This window comes from Saccopteryx bilineata, chromosome 2 (genome assembly GCF_036850765.1).
Source record: "Saccopteryx bilineata isolate mSacBil1 chromosome 2, mSacBil1_pri_phased_curated, whole genome shotgun sequence".
NCBI lineage: Eukaryota > Metazoa > Chordata > Mammalia > Chiroptera > Emballonuridae > Saccopteryx > Saccopteryx bilineata.
In genome coordinates, this window is record NC_089491.1 from 246,129,147 (window position 1) to 246,153,108 (window position 23,962).

Below are 23,962 nucleotides of genomic sequence, written 5' to 3' on the forward strand. Positions count from 1 at the left end.
GAAGACAAAGAAAAGTCAGATTGGAGAAGTTATGCACTTCACCCAGTCAGACTTAGGAAGTTGGGGAGCTGGCTTTGAATCCTATCCATGGTACCCTAAGAGATGCACCATATAGTGTAGTGGCAAAGCACATGGGCTTTGCTGGGTTTCTCTGCCTCTCGTTTACCCTGTCTCTGGAATGGGGACCACCTGTCGTAAAGTTGCAGTGGGGAGTATACGGGATGATGAACATAAAACACTCAGCATGGTGCTTTGCACAAAGCACAGTGTTTTGAATGGTGCATGTTCTCGCTATTTATGTTCGATATCACCAGAGGTAAGTGCTGTTTATTCTTACTGGAAATCCCAGAAAGCTCTTAGCTCAAGTCCCCGATCTTCAGGGTGATTCTGTTGATGAGTTCACATCAGCAGATGAGTAGTACTTATGGTACATTTATTGAAAACACAAAGACTGTGTTGAATAGCTGAAGGAGGGCAGCGGAGAAGTTACCCAGGCAGATGTGTCTGAGTTAGCAGTGCTTTGAATCCAATCTAGTTCTCTTTGGTGGTCCCCTCATGTTGCTGACCAGGCTCACTAGATAGGAGATATCCCTATGAAGGAGGGACAGAGGTTATTCTAGGCGCATTCATCTGTTAGGTATTGACAAACAAGCGAAGGCACATGTGCAGATAAGCTACAGAATTGTCAACAGTCTTTATTTTTTGTCCCTTTTGATCAGCACTGATGGGGCTGTATAGGTTGATGGTATCTGGGCTACAAAGCTGCTGCGATTACACATGGTGTTATATTATAAAGACCTCTTTAGAGAGAGAAAGCTTAAGGGCCCACTTCTGGCCAAATCAGTGGCTTCTAATTGAGTATTCTCTGTATAGAGAACTGTGTGGGCACACAGTCCAGGGCTGCAAAACCAAAGAAAGGGAAAGGCTGCTTCCCTCAGTCTACCTGCATAGACAGGGAGCCCTACGTGCACGTTGACAAAGCAGTGTGGTGATGCAGAAGTGCGACGTGGACTTCAGGGACCAGAGATGATAAGTGAAGATTTTCAATGTCTGTTTTAAATGTTTTAGAGTTCCACATCCTCTTTCCAATGCCTCACCACCACTATCAGCTACTTGTCCATGTCCATGCTAGAAGGTCACTGTAGGTGGGGTGGGGGAGATAGATGATAGGCAGATGTTGTTTTATGGAACATCTATTATGTCCCCAAGTCTAAATGTGGTACTTTACCAACATTAGCTTCTTCAAAATTCACAGCATTCCTGGGAAGTTTAAAGAGGAGGAAATCTGTTCTGAACAACGAAGGGTGGATGATGGCCACTGAGGCCAAAAGGGATCACATGATCCATCAACAGAGACTGTGATGCCCTGTGAATAGGAAGTCCACCAAGAAGCATGTTCAATGGAAAAAGACGACCACGATCTGATAGACTGTTGGCTATTCGGTGTTATTTCTGCAGGTTCCTTAGATGAAGTACCTATGTCTTGCCTCATTCTGGATCCCAACATGTACTGTCCAGAGTTGAGTAAGTCTGGTCCACTGAATTGTTAGTACTTAATTAGCTTTATGCATACTGCCTGCCATTAGGGAAACGTTTTATTTTAACAACAAATGCAAATTATCTCCACCCCCTCCCCAACAAATAGGTCCTTAAAATTTTTCATCTTCAAAGTGAAGACCTCAGTAACTTTTAAGTCATATTGTGTGGTTTAAAAACTGAATTGGGATTTGTGTCCTGACCTTGGAATTTTCTAACTATGTGACTTTGAATAAATTATTTTACAATACTTCACTGTGCTTTAGTTTTTTTATATCTGAAAACTGGAATGTCATGACAATTTCCTCAAGTAGGATGACCCAATGTGTAAGTGACTTTTAAGAATTTAGTCTGCTATACACATGCCTGTGATATTTTTTCCTCCACTGGCTCTTATCTCATAGTTCTAGTGTTTTCACCTTTTTCTAGCCTGAAAAGCTTTCTCCTTTATTTCTGTAGGTGGAAGGAGGCATGATTAAAGGAGTCGAGCAAAATGCTTTCTATCAGAGCACTACAAACTGTTTAATTTCCCTAATTAATTTGACACTTCCTGAATTAGTGAAAGGTTGGAAAAGACAGAGGAACTAGACAGAAAGTGCAGCCACAGCAGAATTTGGTTGACCATATGAAGTTCCCGCATACAATGAAAAATGAACAAGTCAGGGTATTAAACAAATTGTTGACATTATACATCTCCCCCATACTCCCCAAGAAGAGGGAAGAAATTACAATAGCTACTTAAAAAAAGAAAAGACATGTTGGTGAGGAAGTGGAGAAATTGGAACCCTGTGCACTGAGTGTGGGAATGTAAAATGGTAAAGCTGCTCTGGAAATAGCTTGGCAATTCTTCAAAAAGTTAAACATAGCAGTGTGTCTGGCCTCCAAGTCCCACTTCTGGGTATATACCCAAAATGATTGAAAACAGAGCCTCAAACAGATATCTGTACACCCAAGTTAACAGCGGCATTATTTACAATAGTTGAAAGGTGGAAGCAACCCAAGTGTTTATTGACAGGTGAATGAATATATAAAGTGTGGTATATATATACATACAATGAAATATTATCCATCCTTAAAAAAGGAAATTCTGACACATGGTACAACATGGATGAACCTTAAGGACATTTTGTGAAGTAAAATATGCCAGTCACAAAAAGAGAAATGCTATGTGATTTCACTTATGAGGTAGTTATAGTAGTCACATTTATAGAGACAGAGAATGGTGATTGCCAGAGGTTGGGGGAATGGGGAAATGGGAAGTTATTGTTTAATGGGCACAGAGTTTCATTTTGGGAAGATGGAAAAGTTTTGGTGATGAATGGTGGTGATGGTTGCACAACAATGTGAATATATCTAATGCTACTGAACAGTATTTTTTAAAATGCTTCAGATGGGCCCTGGCCAGTGGCTCAGTGGTAGAGTGTTGGCCCAGTGTGTGGATGTCCTGAATTTGATTCTCGAGTTCGATTTCTAGTCAGGGCACATGCAAGTAGCAACCATCTGCTTCTCTACCCTTCCCTTCCCCTTTCTCTCTCTCTTTTTCTCTCTTTCTTTCCCTCCCACAGCCATGGCTCAATTGGCTTGAGTGGATTGGCCCCTGGTGCTGAGGATGGCTCCATGGAGCCTCTATGTCAAGTGCTAAAAATAGCTCAGTTGCAAGCATGGCCCCAGATGGGCAGAGCATTGGCACTGGATGGGAGTTGCTGGGTGGATCCTGGCTGGAGTGCATGCAGGAGGCTGTCTGTCTTTTCCTTTCCTCTCACTTGGAAAAGAAAAAAAATGTTTCAGATGGTAAATTTTATTATATATATATTTTACCACAATCAAAAATGAAAAAACAAAACAAAACAACCCAGAATATTTTTAAAAGTTTGTATATTAGGTAATTTACAAAAGATTACTTATTAGAAGTATTTGTTTCATTACTGAAATTCAGCTGTGCATGAGGAAGAAGATTAGGCTAAAACTGAGGCGGAAAAGGGAATAATTTCAATAAATGCAGTTGTTGGAAGTGGGAAAAAAAAGAGTATGGGAGAAAAAGAGATTCCATTATGGAGCAATGGAAATCCCCAAATTCCCATATGTGGGCATAGGGGTAAGGTTTTATTGTGGCACTGCTTGCACAGTAAGTATGCAGCTCTAACTGGATTGTTTATTAGTAACTGATAGTTTGTGGAGGGACCGGAAGCCCTCCTGAGCCCCTTGTTTGTGCTAGACCGTGAATTTGCTATTGGATTAAACTCTTATCAGGGACCGCCTTTGTGAAAGATCTTTAGTCAGAAAAATTGTTGAATACAAGAGAAGTGAAGAGCTCATGGTCAGGCCGAGGGAGAGGAGGAAGAGTAGGCAGGCTCTGTGGAGTGCCCACTTTGTGCCAGGGGTTTATGTCTAGTATTCAGCCATGCCCTCAATCATCTGTAAGGTAGACTGCATATTGCCCTCTTATAAATGGGGTTTCCCAAGATCCTTTTGCTAAGTGGTGAAGCCAGGACTGGAACCCAGGTCTGTGAGAGCCTAAGCTATATTGTTTCATCCCACTTAGGGCTTTAGGAAGTACATTTCTTCAGTAAACTATCTAGATGATCCCCTACTGGCTTAGATTGTCAGCAGCCATAGAGGAAAGTTTTCCATCTCAGGCCCGATGGGTGCTTCCTGGGGGCCCCAGCCTTAACATCTACCATTGGAACATATTTTGAATTTTCACCAATACCCATAGCACCATATAGTCTTCCTGAGGGAAAAAAAAAAAAGCCCCAAAGCACAGGTGTCCTGGGAGCGTCTTTTCTTTGGTGCCATTTCAGGTTCAGGTGTTGGAATCCATGAGCCCGGAGCGCACTGGCCCCTCCCCGGAAGGCTGTTCCCAGGCTCCTTTGTGTGGTTCATGTATAGCCATTAATGCATCATTCCTTCTGCTTCAGCTGTTTGAGAATCCCGTCTTCTCTACTGATTTCCCACAGAACGTTTACTGCTCTCCAAGGTGTGACCTGTACCTCTAGCTAATTTATTTCTGTCATCGCTGTAGGATTAGGAGTGAAGGGGGGTGAGGGAAGCGTGATGATTGGGGACTGGAGGGAGGAGGGGTCCGGGAGAAAGCCGTGTGTCCAAGATGTAAGAAATAAATCCTGCATCAGAGCCTTTTTCAGGCATGCCAGCGGCTCTGGAGGGCAGTTCTGTGCACATAGCAAGGGGACTTCATTGGAAAATCTGCTCAGATGGATGGAAGCTGCTGCCACGGGGTGTCAGAAGGCCAGGGACTCCAGCAGGGTCGCGTGGGGATAGAAGAGCAAGGGAAGAATGTGTTTGAAAATAAGTCCCGACTGTTTAGGGGCCAGTCACCATAGTGAGCAGTATGTGGTAGAGTTCTTTTCTTTTTAATGAAATGGTAGAAAATTTAGGGACAGGGATGCAACTAGTGAGGTCATATTCTCTTCTTCATTATGGGGGTTTTCAACCACAGGGCGCTCATGTGTCAGTCTCTGAAACTATTAGTGACATGAAATATTAAACCACTTTAACACCTTACTCTCTATGCACACAACGTACCAAGTTCTCCTCTTTGTGGTCTGATTTTACTGGGTAACCGTTTGAATGTTCACTTCTTTTTTTCTGTGAAAACTATTTACATCTTAGAAAATTAGGCTATACACTTACACAAGGACAGCTGTAGATTTCTGTTTGTTTCTGCCTGTGCAGTAAGTCACATTTGTTAAGCTAGTCAATAAATAGTATTTGAAGAGCATTTTAAAGTTTTAAAGTTTTCACATATTTTATTTCATTTCTGTAACAATGTTATTTTTTTAGTACATAGTGATATTATTATTTTTAGTACATAGCGAGGTTATTATTTTTAGTACATAGTTAGCCATTAGCGAATTTGCTGCCTGGCTAAGGTCACATGTGTAATAGTTAATACATAGTTCAAATCTAGGGCTTCTGGCTACAGATCTAGATTGTACTACCTGCTACCTCAGCAGTGCAGGGGCCACAGCATTCTACCAAGATCACCCACCTGATAACAGAAAGTGGAGAGTAAGAGGCAAGAAAGTCAAATTTTCCCAACCACTTAGACACTAATTAAATAAATTTGCCCAACCATTTAGACACTAACTAATTAAATATGTTGGGCTGAACCAAACATACAAACTGCTAAGCTTTCCCTCATAAGATTGATGCTGGAAGTAACTATCTGAGGTGCAGTAAAGTCTTCAGAAGGGTAAAACATTTACAAGTGACCATTTTCTCCCTCCTTCCCATAGACCAGCCTCCATGCTCACCCCAATGCACATCCAGATTCTCTGTCACTCTTTGCGAGGAATAAAAGAAAATGTCCTCACTCCTTACGTATTACCGTCAGTTGTAGTGTGCCCTGGGCTGAGTGTTAGAATAGCAATTCACTGTGAGTCTGGCTAGTGGAGTTCATGTCTGTATATTCCAGGCACTCTAAGGAACTCTCCCTTTCCTACAACATATAGAAGGGGCTTTGGTGATGTGAGTCGGAGAACAGGATGGCAGTGATGGGGAGCTAGTGGATCTTCCACAATTGGGACCTAGTCTACCTGTGAGCAACTAACCCCGGGGAAGAGCAGCCTGCGTCATCACGCAGACGTGATGACCAGACAATCCCAGTGCCCATCTGGGAGCCTGAAAGGGGCTCAGAGCCTCAATGAAGAGGCCCCAGACTTGAGTAATTTCATTTTTAGAAATCGATAACATGACAGTATTACAGGAAGGCTCTATCCTGAGGAAGTGCGTGTCATTTAAGAACAAGGGGTAGTCATGCCAGTAGATAAAAACGTTCAGTCTGTAGGAATAAAATGTAGCAGTGACTGTCCCTGGAATAACTCAAAATATTTTGATTTGAAGTGATCTGGACTTTGAAAGGAAACACGCACTCCACCTTCGTGTGCGGTGGACTGTCTGCTCATGATCTCCAAGGTCATTTTAACTTCAGGACTTCGGATTTTGAGACAGGATGAGTAAACCACAAAATAAGAAATGCTCAAGAGAAAGTCATATTCACTTCCATGGAAACAGTGCATGATGCCAGTTTTCCCCTTTCTTTTGCCTGGAGCAATTTGTGTCCTCTGCTCCTTCCCTTTCTGTAAACTGATTTAGAATATGGGTGCCCTTTTTTTTTTTTTTTTAAGGCTCCTCAGCCTGAGTTGGCACGGTGTTGCAGAGAGAACTCAGGACTCAAAGATTTAAAAAGCCGAACTTTCAGTCCTGGTTTCACAATTTAATAGGTTTCTGGTGACAGCATTGAACCGCCACCATTAATGTCTGCATCAGTAAAACAGGTGTGTTAATATCTATCCTAATGCACCGGTTTGTTGTGAGGACCTCAAACAAAAATGGGAGGTCAAGTGTACAGGAGAATATCCTATATTATTTTGAGTTTGTACTTAAGATGTATGTAAACTTGGTGTTATCTTAATTATCTACACTGTCATAATGGCATAATGTTTCAGAATGTCTATTTTAACATTAGGACTTATTTGAGACTTTGATTTGGAATCAACCTACAGATGACCACTAAATATCAAACAAACCATGTCCCTGCTCTATTCTACCTTTCCCCACACTTCCGAAATATCCTGCCACTTTGCTCTGAGAGTTTGTTCAACCTTCCTATCTGCATCCTCTTCCTTTTCGGAGGTTCACCTGGAAACCTCTTAAATTTAAGCCTCCTCATTAGTAGTCCTCCACTCCACTGCTTTGGAATTTCCACCAATACCTAAATTTCAAGTCTGCCAATGCAACAATAATGAAGTCTTGTTGCGTGATAGATTAGGTTTTCAGTGGGCTAATAATATGAGAATCTGCAAACCATGTATATGGTTGCTCATTTGGGAAATTGTTTTATGGATTATAAGAACCGACTTACAAACAAATATTCAGAGCCAAACCCAGTTATTACTTGAGACTTGTCTTGTCTTGAGTGTGCAAACCTTTCTTTAAAATCCAGTTTGCAGAAATGTAATCGATGCAGCCAGTTGGGACTGGGCTGTGTGGGTAGCTGGATGAATGAGGATGCTGAGGTGGATGGAAAGTGAAGGGATCCAGTCCTGGTTCTGCCATTTACCAGCTCGCACCCTGGACAGCTGCCTCAGCTCTTTGTGTCTTAGTTTCTGCACCTACAAAATAAAGAGTATAATAGTAGTTCTCAATGCACAGGGTCGTTGTTATAAATGCTCCATAGGTTTTACAAAGAGAGTGTTTTCCTGACTTAGTACAGTACTAAACAGCTTTCCATTTTGTTGAACAAGCAATGACTGGCTTAAGAGTCCTGAGTTGAGGATTCTTAAAAGTGTGTTCACTGATGGTAGAGAGTTCCATGAGAACTAAAGATCAAAAATTGTCACAGATATGTTATGTACAGTGAAGGAGTTGATTGAATTTTGGTATATAATACACTCAAGTATTATTCAGCCATAAAAAATACTGATACATGTTACGGTGTGGATGAAACTTGAAGATGTTACTCTAAGTGAAGGAAGCAGGTCACAAAATGTCACCTATTGTATGATTTCATTTCATTTCTTTGAAATATCCAGAATAGGTACACTCATAGAAACAGAAAGCAGATCAGTGGTTGCCAGGGGCTAGGGAGAAGGGAAAAGGAGTAACAGTGGAAAGGACATGGGTTTTTTTTTGAAGTAATATAAATATTTTAGCATTAGAAAGAGATGATCATTATGCAGCATCGTGAATGTACTAAATTATACAACTACATTGCTCACTTCAAAATGTTTTATTTTGTGTGCACTTTCCCTCTGTTAAAAAGGAATACTATATATATGACAGCTGAATAAGTTGACTGTCTAGAAAGCCTTCGTGACTCTATATAGTGTTGGTCATTTGGTGATTTTTGTGAGGAAAGTCTTCCCTACTTCCCTTCATTTTTTTCTGCCTTTGTAGCTATAGCACCTTGGCTTTCTGTACCTCCAAGAGTCCTCAAGTCCTGTTTCAGTCCCTTCTTTTACTTATTCACTGACTGATCATTCACTTGGCATCAAGGAGAATGATAATGAATATGTGACCCAGAGGACAGCAAGGTGGCCCCGATGGGTAACTTTGACAAATGATGTAACCTCTCTGGTCTTAGGGAGACATCAACTAGAATATTTCTTGAGACTCTTTCAGGATTAAAGGTCTAGATTTAAGAAATATGAAATGCCATTTTTAAGGTTTGCTTTAAATATTCTGCCAATTTTTCTGATACTTTTTACTTTGATAGAATCTTTTACTTTTACTTTCATTTATAAACCTCCCTAGACAGACAGAAAAGTAAATTACACTTTGAATTAGCTTCTTTTTTTTTTTATTATAACTCAATAATGAGGAGAACATTCATCTCCACATTTGTGGTACAACTTCTTTGACCGTTGAAAACCTCTCTTCGGGGTTTTTAAGATAAAAATGCCCAACGCGTAAAACTGATATACATTTAAGGTTTGAATCTTATCTTTAATTATAATATGTAACAGAAAAGAGACACTAAAATAACTTAATAACCCACCAAAACACTATCTTCAAGGGTCATTTCACATTTTCATGATCAATGACTGTTTTTAGCAGCTTATGCAACCGGACAAAGAATGTGTTCTTGGCAGTGGTCATGAAGCCAAGTTATCATCCTGGGAGGGACAAAGGAATCTGAGAGATGGAGCCAATTCCAGGGCACATTTAAAGGGAGCTGAGTCTCTTGAGTCTGAATTTTCTGCAATCAGGATAACGCTGTGCATCTCAGAGACATTTATTTTTGAAGTGCTCTTTCATCATTATCTAATACATACTCATTAGTGAATTCTTTTTGTCTTGGAAATTGGAGGAAAAAGAAAGATAATCTTTTTTTATTTTGTAAGTATCCCTTGGGGGCCTTCCATCTAGTACTTCTAATAAAAACATAAGAAGTAAGTTACATCTACTCATTTCTTCCATAGAGAGCACCTGAATATTTTATGAGATATTGATGATCATCAGCAACTACCCAACTATAGTGGCAGAAGGAATGTCTGTCTCCCATTACCAAGCTCTATACTGTTTAGTGTCTCCTGAAGACAGTTAATTAGAAAGACACCTTGGGGGCTGGGAGTCTTCACCAGGAAGCTGAGTATGGTAGAGTTGAGCTGGGACAGGTGGTGTCTGTCTTGAGTGTGGGTTTCTAATGGACATCATATCTCTAATTTCCAGGATCCAAGAATAATGGTTTTGGAATTTTTTATTCTTTTGTACTATCCATATTTCTCCTCCCTTATATTATACAATATTTTAGTTCTGTTTAGACTTGGTTATGAATTTCAGAGTTTCTGTTGTTGTTAATTATACCATACATATTTAAAGATACTCCTAGGCTGTTATAGCTATACATGAGTTTTGAGGAAGGCAATTTGATTTATAGCATCAGCTATGTCCTACTGAGTTTCTGCTGCCTTGTCTGTAGTATTGTTATCTAATAGACATATAATGTAGGCCACAAATGTGAGCCACCTATGTAATATTATTACATTTTATGGTAACCACATTAAAAATAAAAATAAACAAGTGAAATTACTCAAATAATATATTCTATTTAGACCAATATATCCAAAATATTATCACTTGAATGTGTCACAAACATCAAAAGTGTTGAAATATTCTAAATTTTTTAACCAAATCAATGAATTTTTTTTTTTGTATTTTTCTAAAGTTGGAAACGGGGAGGCAGTCAGACAGACTCCCACATGCGCCCGACCAGGACCCACCCGGCACACCCACCAGGGGGCGATGCTCTGCCCATCTGGGGCGTTGCTCTGTTGCAACCAGGGCCATTGTAGCACCTGAGGCAGAGGCCATGGAGCCATCCTCAGTGCCTGGGCCAACTTTGCTCCAATGGAGCCTTGGCTGCAGGAGGGGAAGAGAAAGACAGAGAGGAAGGAGAGGGGCGCTTCTCCTGTGTGCCCTGGCCGGGAATCGAACCCGGGACTCCTGCACACCAGGCTGATGCTCTACCATTGAGCCAACCAGCCAGGGCCAAATCAATGAATTTTAATAGGCATTTTGCACTTACAACACATCTCAGTTTGGACTAATCACATTTCAAGTATCAATCTTATTTTATATGCGTGTTGACCATTGGTATTGGACAGTGCAGAGCTCTTGTTATGGATAGACAATATTTTAATGAACATTTTTAAATTAAAAAGCGTTCTGTTTCACAAAGTCAAATTCTGATTTAAATTACTATAAGCTTTCTTTTCAAGGCTTTCTCTTTGTCAAATAAATCACCTCTTTTTTTTTTAGTAATGAGGGGAAGTTAGTGTGTACTTGCAGGGAAAAGATTATGTTTTCTCAACACCAGAATTCACTATGGTGGTGACCCTTAATACTGAAATTAACCATGGCATGAATGAGCTATGATCTTTCCCTCCTTGTTTTGTTCGATGCTTTGCCATATCTTGAGTTCAACCAAGAACCAAGAAATGACGTGACTGTTGATTTCAGGTAGTGGTTAAGATGTGACCATGTAGATTTGTGGTGGTACTTTAGTAGTGACATTTGGAAGGGTTTTCACACTCTTAGTTGTGGGTACCATCATCTTCTCAAATAATCATCTGTGCTTATTTTTATGTGGTTGAATTCTCATGGAGAAAAAGGATCCTTCTTACATGTGTTGTGTCTCACTCAACTCAATTGAAGAAGTTCTAATGGGCAATAGCCGGGACCAAAGAAGACAGAGGCACCAAGATTGCTGCAAGCCACCTCCCAAAGGCTTGGAACCCCATTCTTAGGCTAAAATCCTCACTTTTTGGAGAAAAATCTCACAGATATTTGATGTATCTATCATCCCATCAATTGGAGAGAAAGGGGCTGGAGTAATGGCCAAGGTGGTTCTAGGGCTGACGAGCGGCAGAGAAAAATTCTATCTGAGCGAGTTGCATTCTTTCTGAGTTATCTGGTTCTGTCTTAGAATATTTGATTCACATTCCGCCTGTGTTATGTTCTCAGCAGTTCATGGGTGTTAAAAAAAATATTAGAAGTTACTAAGAACAGATAATTTATTTATTTTTTTAATTTTTATTTTGGTGAGGTGAGAGAAAGAAAGAGGGAAAGAGAGAGAGAGAGAGAGAGAGAGAGAGAGAGAGAGAGAGAGAAGGGAAGAAGAGCAGAAAGTTTCAAATCCCATATATGCCTTGACCAGGCAGGCCCAGAGTTTCAAACAGGTGACCTCAGAATTCCAGGTTGACGTTTTATCCACTGCGTCACTACAGGTCAGGCCAAGAACAGATAATTTAGTTTGCACTATTATTTAAAAGGTTGCACATAAATGACTATTTTAATTTAGGCTATGGAAACCTGACTGCCTTTGGAAAAAAGCCTATAATGTCTTCCTTGGGTTGATTGAGTATTCTTTACTGTGAAGAACTGTGGTCATTGGAAGTATAAAATATTAAACACTTTTTATTTCTCAAATCTAATAATATTCTTCAAATTGGAAAACATTATCCTATTGCAGATTGCAAATCAGGAGACAGTTATATGGAATAGGCAGCTTTACTGGATATTAAACATTTTTGGAAGTGTACTGCAGAATTATTATAAATGGAGTTTTTCTTTGTTTGCATCCTTAACATGCCTATCATATGACCACCTCCTGTCCACTACTGCATGTCTTGCCTGTCTTTTAGTCTAGACTAAATACTTACTGAAAACCTATACTCACTAGCTGTTTTCAGCTGGCTTTTGTTCCAGTCTAATCTCAGCCTATATCCAAATGCTTGGCTTGGCAGCCTTAAACTATTCTGCCTGTGGTTAGATTTGATATTTGTCCTTGGTCCTCATGGAATCTGGATGCTTATCTGTTCAGTGGATGAGGAAACAGGGCTGTGTGAGAACAGCAGCAAGTCTGAGCTTGCAAGTGGAAGCAGGAGGTTTTCCAGTTGGGAGTTGTTAATGCAGGGACCATGCCATTCATCACAGAATCACAGTGACATGATGTGACCACAGTTTCCTCATCCATAAAATAAGAAACAATAATAGCATTTACCTCAAAGTTTATTATTACCAATAAGATGAATTAAGATTTGGGAAGGACATAAAATAGTCTCTGTTTCTTGGTTAGTATTTTAAATATTTGTTAAACCTAATGAATGCAGTACATAAAATTTTAGTGGCTAGTAATGACGAAGAACTTTCTGTGTGACTAGTGTGTAATCAGGACATTGGTTCTTTTGTTTGTTTGTTTGTTTTTTGCTTTTCTTTTTTTGAGGAATTGACTTTGCTTGTCTAGTTGTCTGAAATCAGTCTTTGCTTTACTCTGACAGGAAAGCAGATTGCAATAGACAGTCCTGTAGTAGGATTGTGCAAGCTATTTTATTTTAGTGCATAATTAAACACTTTTGTTGTAAATATCTAAATTATCCTCTTTAAAGAACTTGCATGTGAAATATCCAGAAACACAAATATTTTTTTAAGAGAATTTATGAGACTCTGTGTGCATCTGGGTTGGATCTCTGTGGAAATGACACTGTTGTAGGTAAAGGTGAAATATTATCCTATTCCAATGAGTGACTGTTTATACCTATGTAAAATTTGCTTATTAAAAAAAATTCCAATCAGGCATAAAAGTAAAGAGAATAGTATAATGACCCCTTATGTAGCTATTGTTTAAATTTTATTTATTTCTTTGGTTAAAGTATTTTAAAGCAAATCCCAGAAATTATGGCATTTCAACCCCTAAACACTTGATTGAAAATTTATACAGTGTGTTTTCTTATGTAACCACAATGCTGTCTACCTAACAGTAATCTTTCTTTGCTTATTTCCTATTCATATTCATTTTTTCATTTGCCTACAAATGGCTTTTTCCATTGGTTTTTTAAAATCACGATATTTACAAGGCCTACACAAGGCATATATGGTTAGCAAGACTTAGGTTTCTTTTAATCTAGGATGGTCTGTGAATCTGCTTGTTTGAGTGAGCTTTATTGTTTGCTGGGCTCAAGGCATGAAACCTAGGGAAGTTCAGGACAGGACAGGCGTTAGATGGTTGCCCAGTTCATCTTAAGTAGAAAAATGTTTGCCAACAAAGTTATAATTATTTTCCAGGAAGTTTTAATGTCAGTGTTATGTATTCCAGGCACTGAGTGAGGCGTGAAGGCACAAACGTGAATGAGGCATGATCTCTCGGCTCAGACATCAGGCCGTTTGTGTTCTTTGACAGAGAAAGTTTCAGCTGTATGACTCATGAGAGGATGAAATGTTGAAGGAGGAGTGTGGCTCCCTCCAGGGAACCAAACGGCAGTGCTGCAGGTCCTGTTTATGGAAGTGTCAGAATACAATGTTATAACCCCTTGAGAAACATGCCTACCTCCTATTTCTAGTCTGTGTATATAGAAGAGACAGGAGATTCTGGGATCTGCCCTCCATCCTAACACCTTTTTTCCCTTAGGGACATACTGCCTAATGTTATATTCCTTGGTGAGTACAAGTGTCAATATATAGTTTAGAAAAAGAAGTTAGGAAGAGTGACATGAATTGAAAGTTGTACATTGCAGGCCTTAGGCCTTGACACAGTATAGCATCAGTGAAATAAATCCTTTTTCTGAAGACTGCTGGTAATTTTTTGGCAAGTTTTCCCTCTCCTTTCACTATTCTTCGTCCTTAGAGGATTCTTTAAATTATCTCTACTATCTCATTTGGGAATGAGAAGTTTGGGCATAGCTGGGAGCTTTTAATGGAAAATGAGAGACGATGTCTCTGACATATGTAATACCTTCAATATGTTTCCATATATTGTGCAATCACTGATGTGTTACCCGAGATTCACAGTGACAGATGGACCAAGAAGAAGGTATACTCCCCAACAGATTTCTTTAGAAACCAATGCTCCTTCCAAGGTACTTTGAGCTATTCTTAGCAATTGGGATTCAACACATTTACCCCCAACAAAAGCAGATTTCTGCTAACAGGTCAACTGTGGGAGCTTTGTTGCTTAGCATTTTGCTCCAAACAAGAGTCAAGCCAGTCAGTGTAGTCTTAAGACTCAGAGAAATCTAGGACTGGAAGACTGAGTCCCTGTTTTCAGCTCTATGATCATGGTCAATTTACTTAACTTCTTTAAACCTGTTTTTTTAGTCATGTAAAAGGGATGAGAAGTAGTTTCTGTTTACTGAAAAGGTCTAATATAAGCTATGAAAAAATTTTTAGATAATGATGGAAATGATGAAATTTTTAGTGTTCTTTACAATTTATTTTTTTCCGAAGCTGAAAATGGGGAGGCAGTCAGACAGACTCCTGCATGCGCCCAACCGGGATCCACCTGGCATGCCCACCAGGGGGCGATGCTCTGCCCATCTGGGGCGTTGCTCTGTTGCAACCAGAGCCATTCCAGCACCTGAGGCAGAGGCCATGGAGCCATCCTCAGCACTCGGGCCAACTCTGCTCCAATGGAGCCTTGGCTGCAGGAAGGGGAAGAGAGAGACAGAGAGGAAAGAGAGGGGGAAGGGTGGAGAAGCAGATGGGCACTTCTCCTGTGTGCCCTGGCCGGGAATCGAACCCGGGACTCCTGCACACCAGGCCGACGCTCTACCACTGAGCCAACCGGCCAGGGCCACAAATATTTTTTTTTATACATCTAGAATGTAAATGATTATGGGGGGAGGATGTTTCTTTTCCTTTCTTGTTTTACCCAGACCTAATCTAATCATTTGATTAATCAAATGTTTTGCAAATGTAAACCACATACTCCAGAATAATGTAAAATTTCATTTATCTGCAGTAATACGACTTGATCACCTAAATGAAAATGTGAGTTTGGTATCGATAGCTATAAATTTATTAGCGATGTTTTATTGTAAAGTCACTCTAAGGGCATATATTTTTGCTTCTACCCCATTTGACCCATGATATAACAGATCTGAAGCTACGGAATATTTTATATGCTCTCTTTCTTAATCATGTTCCATGAGCTTGAACTGTTTGTCAAACTCTTTTATTTCTATCTTATTTTTCTTTTTTTTCTTTGCTTTGCTTTGCACACGATCTAATTGCCTATTTGTACCACACCCATAATTGTGCTGACAGAGTTTTACTTGAGGTGGGTGGGGCACGGTTTTCCCATCTGGAACGTGGGCTTGTTCTTGTAGTCCAATAGATAAAACATCTACTTAAAGATTTAGTACTGGGGTCAAACCCAGGTTATGCTCTCAGATTTATGGTTTGTTAGGAGAGAACTGAGAGGTCTTTGGAGGCAATGCCTTAGCTTTCTAGATGAGGCAAGAGGGACTCGGAGAACTAGAGTGCCTGGGCGTTGTGTAGAGCTAATGATTCATCAGGAGAACATTTGCCTTTGGAAAAAAGCCTATCATGTCTTCCTTGGATTAATTGAGAATTCTTTACTGTAAAGAACTGGGGTCATTGGAAGTACAGAACATTAAACTTATTTTTTATTTCTCTACACTAATAATATTCTTCAAATTGGAAAACATTATCCTATTGCAGATTGCAAATCAAAAGACAGTTATATGGAATAGGCAGCTTTACTGGATATTAAACATTTTTGGAAGTGTACTGCAGAATTATTAAAAATGGAGTTTTTCTTTGTTTGCATCCTTAACATGCCTACCATGTGACCACCTCCTGTCCACTACTGCATGTCTTGCCTGTCCCTTAATCTAGACTAAATACTTACTGAAAATCTTACTCACTAGCTGTTTTCAGCTGGCTTTTGTTCGGGTCTAATCTCAGCCTATCTCGAAATGTTTGGCTTAGCAGCCTTAAACTCTATTTTGCCTGTGGTTGTTAGATTTGGTGTTTGTCCTTGGTCTGCATGGGATCTGGATGCTCATCTGTTCAGTGGATGAGGAAACAGGGCTGTATGAGAACAGCAGCAAGTCTGAGCTTGCAGGTGGAGGCAGGAGGTTTTCCAGTTGGGAGTTGTTAATACAGGGACCATGCCATTCATCACAGAATCACAGTGACAAGATGTGATCACAAAAGGAGGTTCATTTTTCTCAGTGACAAGTGAATTCTATTCTAATCAGATTGCCTGCATTAGGAAATACTGTCCTCCACCAACATTAATGAGATATACAGGACTTTCCTCAATGAGCACCCTGCCACATGACTGAAACATGCCGTTTTAGGATCCTCGGTCACTCAAGATTTCTCAGTTATTGTCTAATCTTCTTCTTCACAGACCTTTTTGCCCATGCCTATTGTGCACCCACATTGCTCTTCCAACTAAGCATACTATTTATCTCCTATGATCTGGCTTTCTCTTCTGGGTTGACCTTAGTTTCTCTTGTTTTGTTTGATCACCATTCTTTGCTTATGATAACTTTTTTCATGACACCTCCTATCCAGGCAACATTGTACTACACTCTTTTGAGTGATTTCAGGAAAATGTATAAGTTGTTCCTTAATTAAGCAAACTGAAGATACTCTTTAGAGGTGTGTGTACAAACACAGTTTAGAATAATGACTTAGCTCCTGATTCATAGGAAATAAGCATAGTGAATTCAGCATGGGATAGTGAACAGAGACTCTAGCAAGAATAAGGAGACCTGAATTTTATAACTAGCTCTGTTATGACTAGCCATTGTTATATGACAGAGGAGAAGTTACAGCCTTTATAGAAATCTTAGCTGTACACTACTATGCTGAATTACTTGTTATTAACGTCTTTTACAGATTATATCTTTATGAGCTAGACCAACTTGCATGGATTTAGGATAGCATATTTGTGGGAATTTCTTGTAGGAATATACTAGATTAGATCTACTATTGATCAACTGCAGTGATTTGGGGATACCTGAAGGACTGGTTCAGTTGAAAAAATTGTACATGTTTATAGCTGGTAAGTAAAGAAAGAGCACTATCCAGAGGAAATACATCATTAGCTGTTATTTAAGATACTTTGTTTTAATGTGTCTGAAACTGCTGACATTACTTCCTGAGAAACTACTCTTCCTGTAGCATTTAACGGGCATAGGCTATATTTTTTGTTTAAGATATTTTACTCTTCTTACATAAACCAATTAAGTGTTATATTTTATTCTTCCAGGAGTAGCTAAATATAAGGTTGGCTGTCAGCCAGTTTGCTAAGTACTAGAGGATAATAGCTTACTGTTTATAAACAGCCTTATTTTAAAGTCTCCCTATTTAATTCTGATGGTACTTATGATGCAGAAGATATTTATAAGGCTGCGAAGAAAGGTCACATGTTGGGTGTTTGCTGCACAGAGCTGCCCAAATGATTTTCTTTTTCCATTCAATAGCTCTTTGTGGCTGTTGATGACTGAAATTTTGACTCCCTTTTTATTATTTGCTAAAGAAAAATTTACTGTGGTTGGAAAGTTCTAATATCTGACTTGCTGAGTGGTTTGGAATAGCCCAACTTAAATCTAACATATATTCTAAAAATATAGATAAATAGTATGGACATACATTTAGTCAAATTTGGTACTTCAAATTTATAAGCAGCCACACCTTGGTATTTGGAGGCAACAATACAGTAGGTTCCATTCTACCACCCATTTTTCAGATAAGGAAATTCCATATCTAAATAGAAGTAACTTGCTCTAGGGTGAAATTTAAACCCATATCGGTCTGATTTCATAGTCTAGACCAGGGATAGTCAGCCTTTTTATACCTACCACCCACTTTTGTATCTCTGTTAGTAGTAACATTTTCTAACTGCCCACTGGTTCCACAGTAATGGTGAGTTATAAAGTAGGGAAGTAACTTTACTTTATAAAATTTATAAAGCAGACTTACAGCAAGTTAAAGCATATAATAATAATTACTTACCAAGTACTTTATGTTGGATTTTCACTAAATTTGGCAGACTAAATCTTTATAAAACAACTTACTATAGTTAAATCTATCTTTTTATTTATACTTTGGTTGCTCTGCTACCACCCACCATGAAAGCTGGAATGCCCTCTAGTGGGCGGTAGGGACCAGGTTGACTACCAGTGGTCTAGACTCTTGTTCACTACAGTCAGTATTATCTGACATCCAAAGTGCATTAAACTGATGTTCATTTCTTTTTTTTTAGCACATTTGAGCATCTTCTTTAGACTTCTGAAAAGAGTCATGTAGAAGAACTTAGCATTAGTAAGCAAGCACTGCATTTGTCATTTAACAAGGATGTTCTAAGCACCCTCAAGTTGCCCCAATGTAGACTTGATATTTGAAACTAGAAAAAGGAGAAATAGATTTTATGTCTTTGATGTATCTGCATTTGCATGCAGTTACAATAGATAAACCTTGTCATTTCTTAAAGTGGAAAAGTAAAGTTATATAACGAGTTGACAAATGGCCCATATCTCATTAATTGCATCATCACTCCTTAATGAAGAGAAGCCAACGTCTATTGAACACAGGGGCAAAGATTTTATTCCCTCAAGAATAAAGAATCACTTTGTTCACTTTAGAGGAAAGAAAAACCCACGCTCAGAAAACTGGTTTTACTCAATTACCAAAGAGCCAGTAAGTGATAAATTAGGATTTCCACTCACATCTGCTTGGTTCAAATGCCTTTACTTTTTGTGGTATATCCTAATGCTTCTTATTAAGCTCAGTTTCCCGGATAAATGGTGTTTCCAGTTTTCACATGTTGACTGTGCTGAATATGATAGTACATGGAGGACTTGTGAAGACAGGCATGGTAATTAAAGATACATACCAGGAGAGACGTGAGGGGCAGGTTGTGAGTTTAATGTTGGCTCTGCTATATGCAGATGCTCCCTAATGGAAGCACTCAGATTTATCAGTCCAATTCTTTTTTTTCCTTTTATTTATTTTTTCTTTATTTTTTTTAAAGAAAAAAACAGGAAGAGAGACACAGAGAGACAGGAACATCTAGCTGTTCCTATACGCCCTGTCTGGGGATCAATATCAGCCCAATTCTTTTTTTTTTTTTTTGTACTTTTCTGAAGCTGGAAACGGGGAGAGACAGTCAGACAGACTCCCGCATGCGCCCGACCGGGATCCACCCGGCACGCCCACCAGGGGCGACGCTCTGCCCACCAGGGGGCGATGCTCTGCCCCTCTGGGGCGTCGCTCTGCCGTGACCAGAGCCACTCCAGCGCCTGGGGCAGAGGCCAAGGAGCCATCCCCAGCACCCAGGCCATCCTTGCTCCAATGGAACCTTGGCTGCGGGAGGGGAAGAGAGAGACAGAGAGGAAGGAGGGGGTGAGGGTGGAGAAGCAAATGGGCGCTTCTCCTATGTGCCCTGGCCCGGAATCGAACCAGGGTCCCCCGCACGCCAGGCCGACGCTCTACCGCTGAGCCAACCGGCCAGGGCCATCAGCCCAATTCTTAAACAGCATATTCCCTTTCTTTAAAAAAACAAAAACAATAAGTCCTTTATTTTGATTTTAAATTAATCACTTGCAGCCACGTTTAAAAGTGGTAAGAAAGGACTTACAGATACACTTAAAAATACTGAATTACCGTAGGCTCTGGCCAGTTGGCTTAGTGGTAGGGCATTGGCCTGGCTTGTAGATATCCTGGGTTCAATTCCCAGTCATGCCACACAGGAGGAGCGACCATCTGCTTTTCCACTTCTCCCCCTCTCCCTGCTCTCTCTCTCTCTCTTCTACTCCCAAAGCCGTAGCTTTATTGGTTTAAGCCCATCAACCCCTGGCACTGAGGATGGCTCTGTGGATCCTCCACCTCAGGTGCTAAAAATAGCTTGGTTGCAAGCATGGCCCCAGATGGGCAGAGCATCCACCCTACACGGGGGTGGCTGGGTGGGTCCTGGTTGGGGAGCATGCAGGAGTCTGTCTCTCTGTCTCCCTTCCTCTCACTTGGAAAAAAGAAGAAAATATAAAAAGAAAAAGAATAAATAAAATATTGAATTGACAGCTAAATAAAATGAAATAGAAAATAAGACACTAAACAGAACTGACTCAACATAAAATGATCCCAAAACAGAGGAATGGAACCAACATTTTAGGTTAGAAAATATTCCCCAGAACCTCTTTCTATAAGAATTGTCATTTGCAAAAATGCGTTGGTTAGCTAGCAGGTATGTAAATCGAAACATTGAACCACAGTCGGGGGACTGGACTCTGGGCCTAGCTTCTCAAATAACCTAAATGATAATGCAGAAGCATCCAGTACGTGCTAACGTGCAGGGAAACAAATGTAGCAGGTGACAAAATATCTATATATAATACATATTAATTTATTATATATTTAAATTCTAAGTTGTGATGGGCAAAACTAAAATCAGATCACTTTAGAACCAGAAGAAATCACAGAGATCTAATTAGTTTTATTTCCCCAAAGTATAAATAAGAAAATTCGGAAATAATCATTGCCATTGTGCATTAGCGTGAAAGAAATAATTTTTGTTACCACTGTTTTGCTGAAGTAAAACCATGTCTTTTCTTTTTTAACATTTTCAACATATATCAAACTAGATAACAATTACACATAGATGATAGATCTAATAAACCAAGCATATTTTTCTACATAATTCACGTTTTAGTAGTCTCTCCACTGTTTGTTTGTACTTAGAAAAGGTGTTTTTATTGTCCCCCCCCCATTCTTAAGACTAACCACAGATTTGTTCTAATCTTCAACTTGTTTATTATCCAGGAGCTATTCCTGATTTACTTTTAGGTTTTCCTCTGTGGCTTTCCTTTGGAGAAGTGTTTCCAGGATTTTTTTTTTTCTGAGAAGCTATTTGTCCATATATACTCTTCTTTGTCTTCATCAGTCTTATTTTTCTCCCATTCGTCAGTCTTCCAAGACCCATGGTATAAAACTGTTAGCAGATACAGTGCATAATTATAATTCTGCTTCTTTAAAGGGCGCTTGTCTGCTCTGAAGGAAAGCACATTTGTGGTCTTGCAGTATTGTTCTTCTATGGGTTTAAGAAGTTTCTTCTTTGCATGATGATCTAAATTCAAATTGGAAAGTTTAACCCTAAGGTTACTACTTGTGCTGAAGGCTTTTGAAGAGATGGTCCCAATGAAACACAATCAGCTGTGTCAATTTCTATTGGAAAATGCTTCTTGCATTTTTCATCACTATCGAGTGCAAAAGTCTTTAAGAGCTTCATGGTGCTTTATAATTGCGACAGCAGTCAAATACAGAAAACTGAAGATGTTTAAGAGTTCTAGATTTCCTTCTTTTGCCATGGACACCCCTATTTTTACCGGATAACTCATTCTAGCAGGAAGAGGGAGGGTTTACATGATGCTACCACAGGATAAACTCTAGGCCAGTTCTGGTCAACAGCTGTTTTCTGTGTCTTGGAAGATAGTGTCTTTTTTCTCACTGGCATTTCAAATTTGGATGTTTTTATATTTTTTTCCTGTTGTACATCAGCTTGGTCTCCAGGCAACAGTGGCCAGAGGCAAGCAGTGGAAAAGGCACACCCAATCCTGGCCCTGAGCTGTCAGGCCAGCCACACAGAGAATGAGAAGGCCACTGTGACAGCAGACCTCTGCGTATTCTGTTTCTACAAGGTGGTCTGAAACACAGTGTAGTGTTGATTCAGGAGTCCTGACCTATTTACAAATCAGCTGTGTGGCTCTCTGCAGCTTTGGACATTAGTTTTCTTCTGCAAAATGAGAGGAGGTTGGACACTGCGTGCATTTTTTGACCAATGATTTTATAATATAGCTCTGATTTTGGGGATGCACTTCAGCTGTCTTCTTAATTCAGGTATGTGGCTGGACTATCATCTTGTAAGATCTTTATTTCTTATTTTTTGCTATAATCCCAAAGCATTGATTACACTTAGATGCATCCATTGCTTTCCATAATTGTGATGACGTGTTTATCTAGCTCTCAACAGTTACAGGCTCTGTTACATATAATGTCTCATTTTGACCCTCAATAACCTGGATGAAGGGAGGCAACATCAAACATGGGCTTGAGTTACTCAGATTCTTAATCAGTCCAGGGTACATAATATTAGTATCTATCTCAAGACAAAAATAAGGTCACGCACGCAACATGTTTTGTCAGAAGTTCACTGCATTAACAATATTGAACATGTGCTGACCAACTTTTGGAGGTTCAATCCAGATCTCATACATTGCCAATGACAGAGCTGGACTAGAATCTGGGAGTTCTAACTCAAAGAGAACTGTTCTTGCTAATATACACTACTGTTTTTCAGGGTCTGGGAGGGAAACTAGAAGGAAAAGTATTTGTGTGTGGGGAGAAAAGAGTGTACCATTTGCATTTTAATCCTTGGCCTGTATATGCCCAATATATCTACTCATGTGCCTTAGTCACCAACCTTCTGACTTTGGCACTGTGCTAAGCGTTGGGCTTCCTGAAATCTAATTGTGGCACAGTCTTTGTACTCAGAGAACTCCTATCTAAGTGGGTGGGACAGATGTGCAAAAATCAGTGTGCCAGGCATTTAATCATTCATTTAGGTGCCTAATGAGAGCAAGTACAAGGTGCTTTGGCACGCATAAGGAAGGAAGCAACTAAATGCCCAGAGAGTTTGGCAAAATTGTCTGAGCTAACTAGACAAAAGGACAAAGGAAGAAAGGACATTACAAATAGAAGGAATGGTGTATACAGAGGAAAGAATTGTGAGAAAACATGACTCAACCAAGGAATTCAGATACTAAAGAGCTGACAGAAATTGAGTCTTAGGAAGAAGATGGGAGTCACATTGCAAAGGGATTGTATGCTATTTATTTATTTTTTTTATTTTTTTAAAAATTTTCACTACAGTGTACTGTATTAGTTATTAGTTATTCTGTATTAATTTCAGATGTACCGCAAAGTCGTTAAAAAAACTATGTGCTCTATGGAGTAGTCCCCACTGCTTCAAGTACCCACCTGGCCCCATACGTAGTCCTTTCAACATTATTGGCTATATTCCGCATGCTGTAATTCACATGTCTGTGGCTATTCTGCAGCTACCAATTTATACTGCTTAAGCCCTTCACCTGTTTCATCCAGCCCCTCAATACCCCGCCCCTCTGACAGCTGTCAATCTGTTCTCTGTATGTATTGTTTGTTTCTATTTTGTTTGTTTATTCACTTTGTTCATTAGATTCCACATCTGAGTAAAACCATCTAGTATTTGTCTTCCACGTGAAAGATTGGAGAACACAATCACCAGGAGCAGAGTTTTAGATCCTACTATCTTTCTTTTCTTTTTTTTTTTTTTTTTTTCATTTTTCTGAAGCTGGAAACAGGGAGAGACAGTCAGACAGACTCCCGCATGCCCACCAGGGGCGACGCTCTGCCCACCAGGGGGCGATGCTCTGCCCATCCTGGGCGTCGCCATGTTGCGACCAGAGCCACTCTAGCACCTGAGGCAGAGGCCACAGAGCCATCCCCAGCGCCCGGGCCATCTTTGTTCCAATGGAACCTTGGCTGCGGGAGGGGAAGAGAGAGACAGAGAGGAAAGCGCGGCGGAGGGGTGGAGAAGCAAATGGGAGCTTCTCCTGTG

At 39.9% G+C, this 23,962-nt stretch overlaps 1 pseudogene; it reads right to left on the reverse strand.

Moving 5' to 3' along the window:
• Nucleotides 1-20,977: 20,977 nt before the first annotated feature.
• On the reverse strand, nt 20,978-22,580 carry LOC136322466 (small ribosomal subunit protein mS35 pseudogene; annotated as a pseudogene).
• Nucleotides 22,581-23,962: the final 1,382 nt, after the last annotated feature.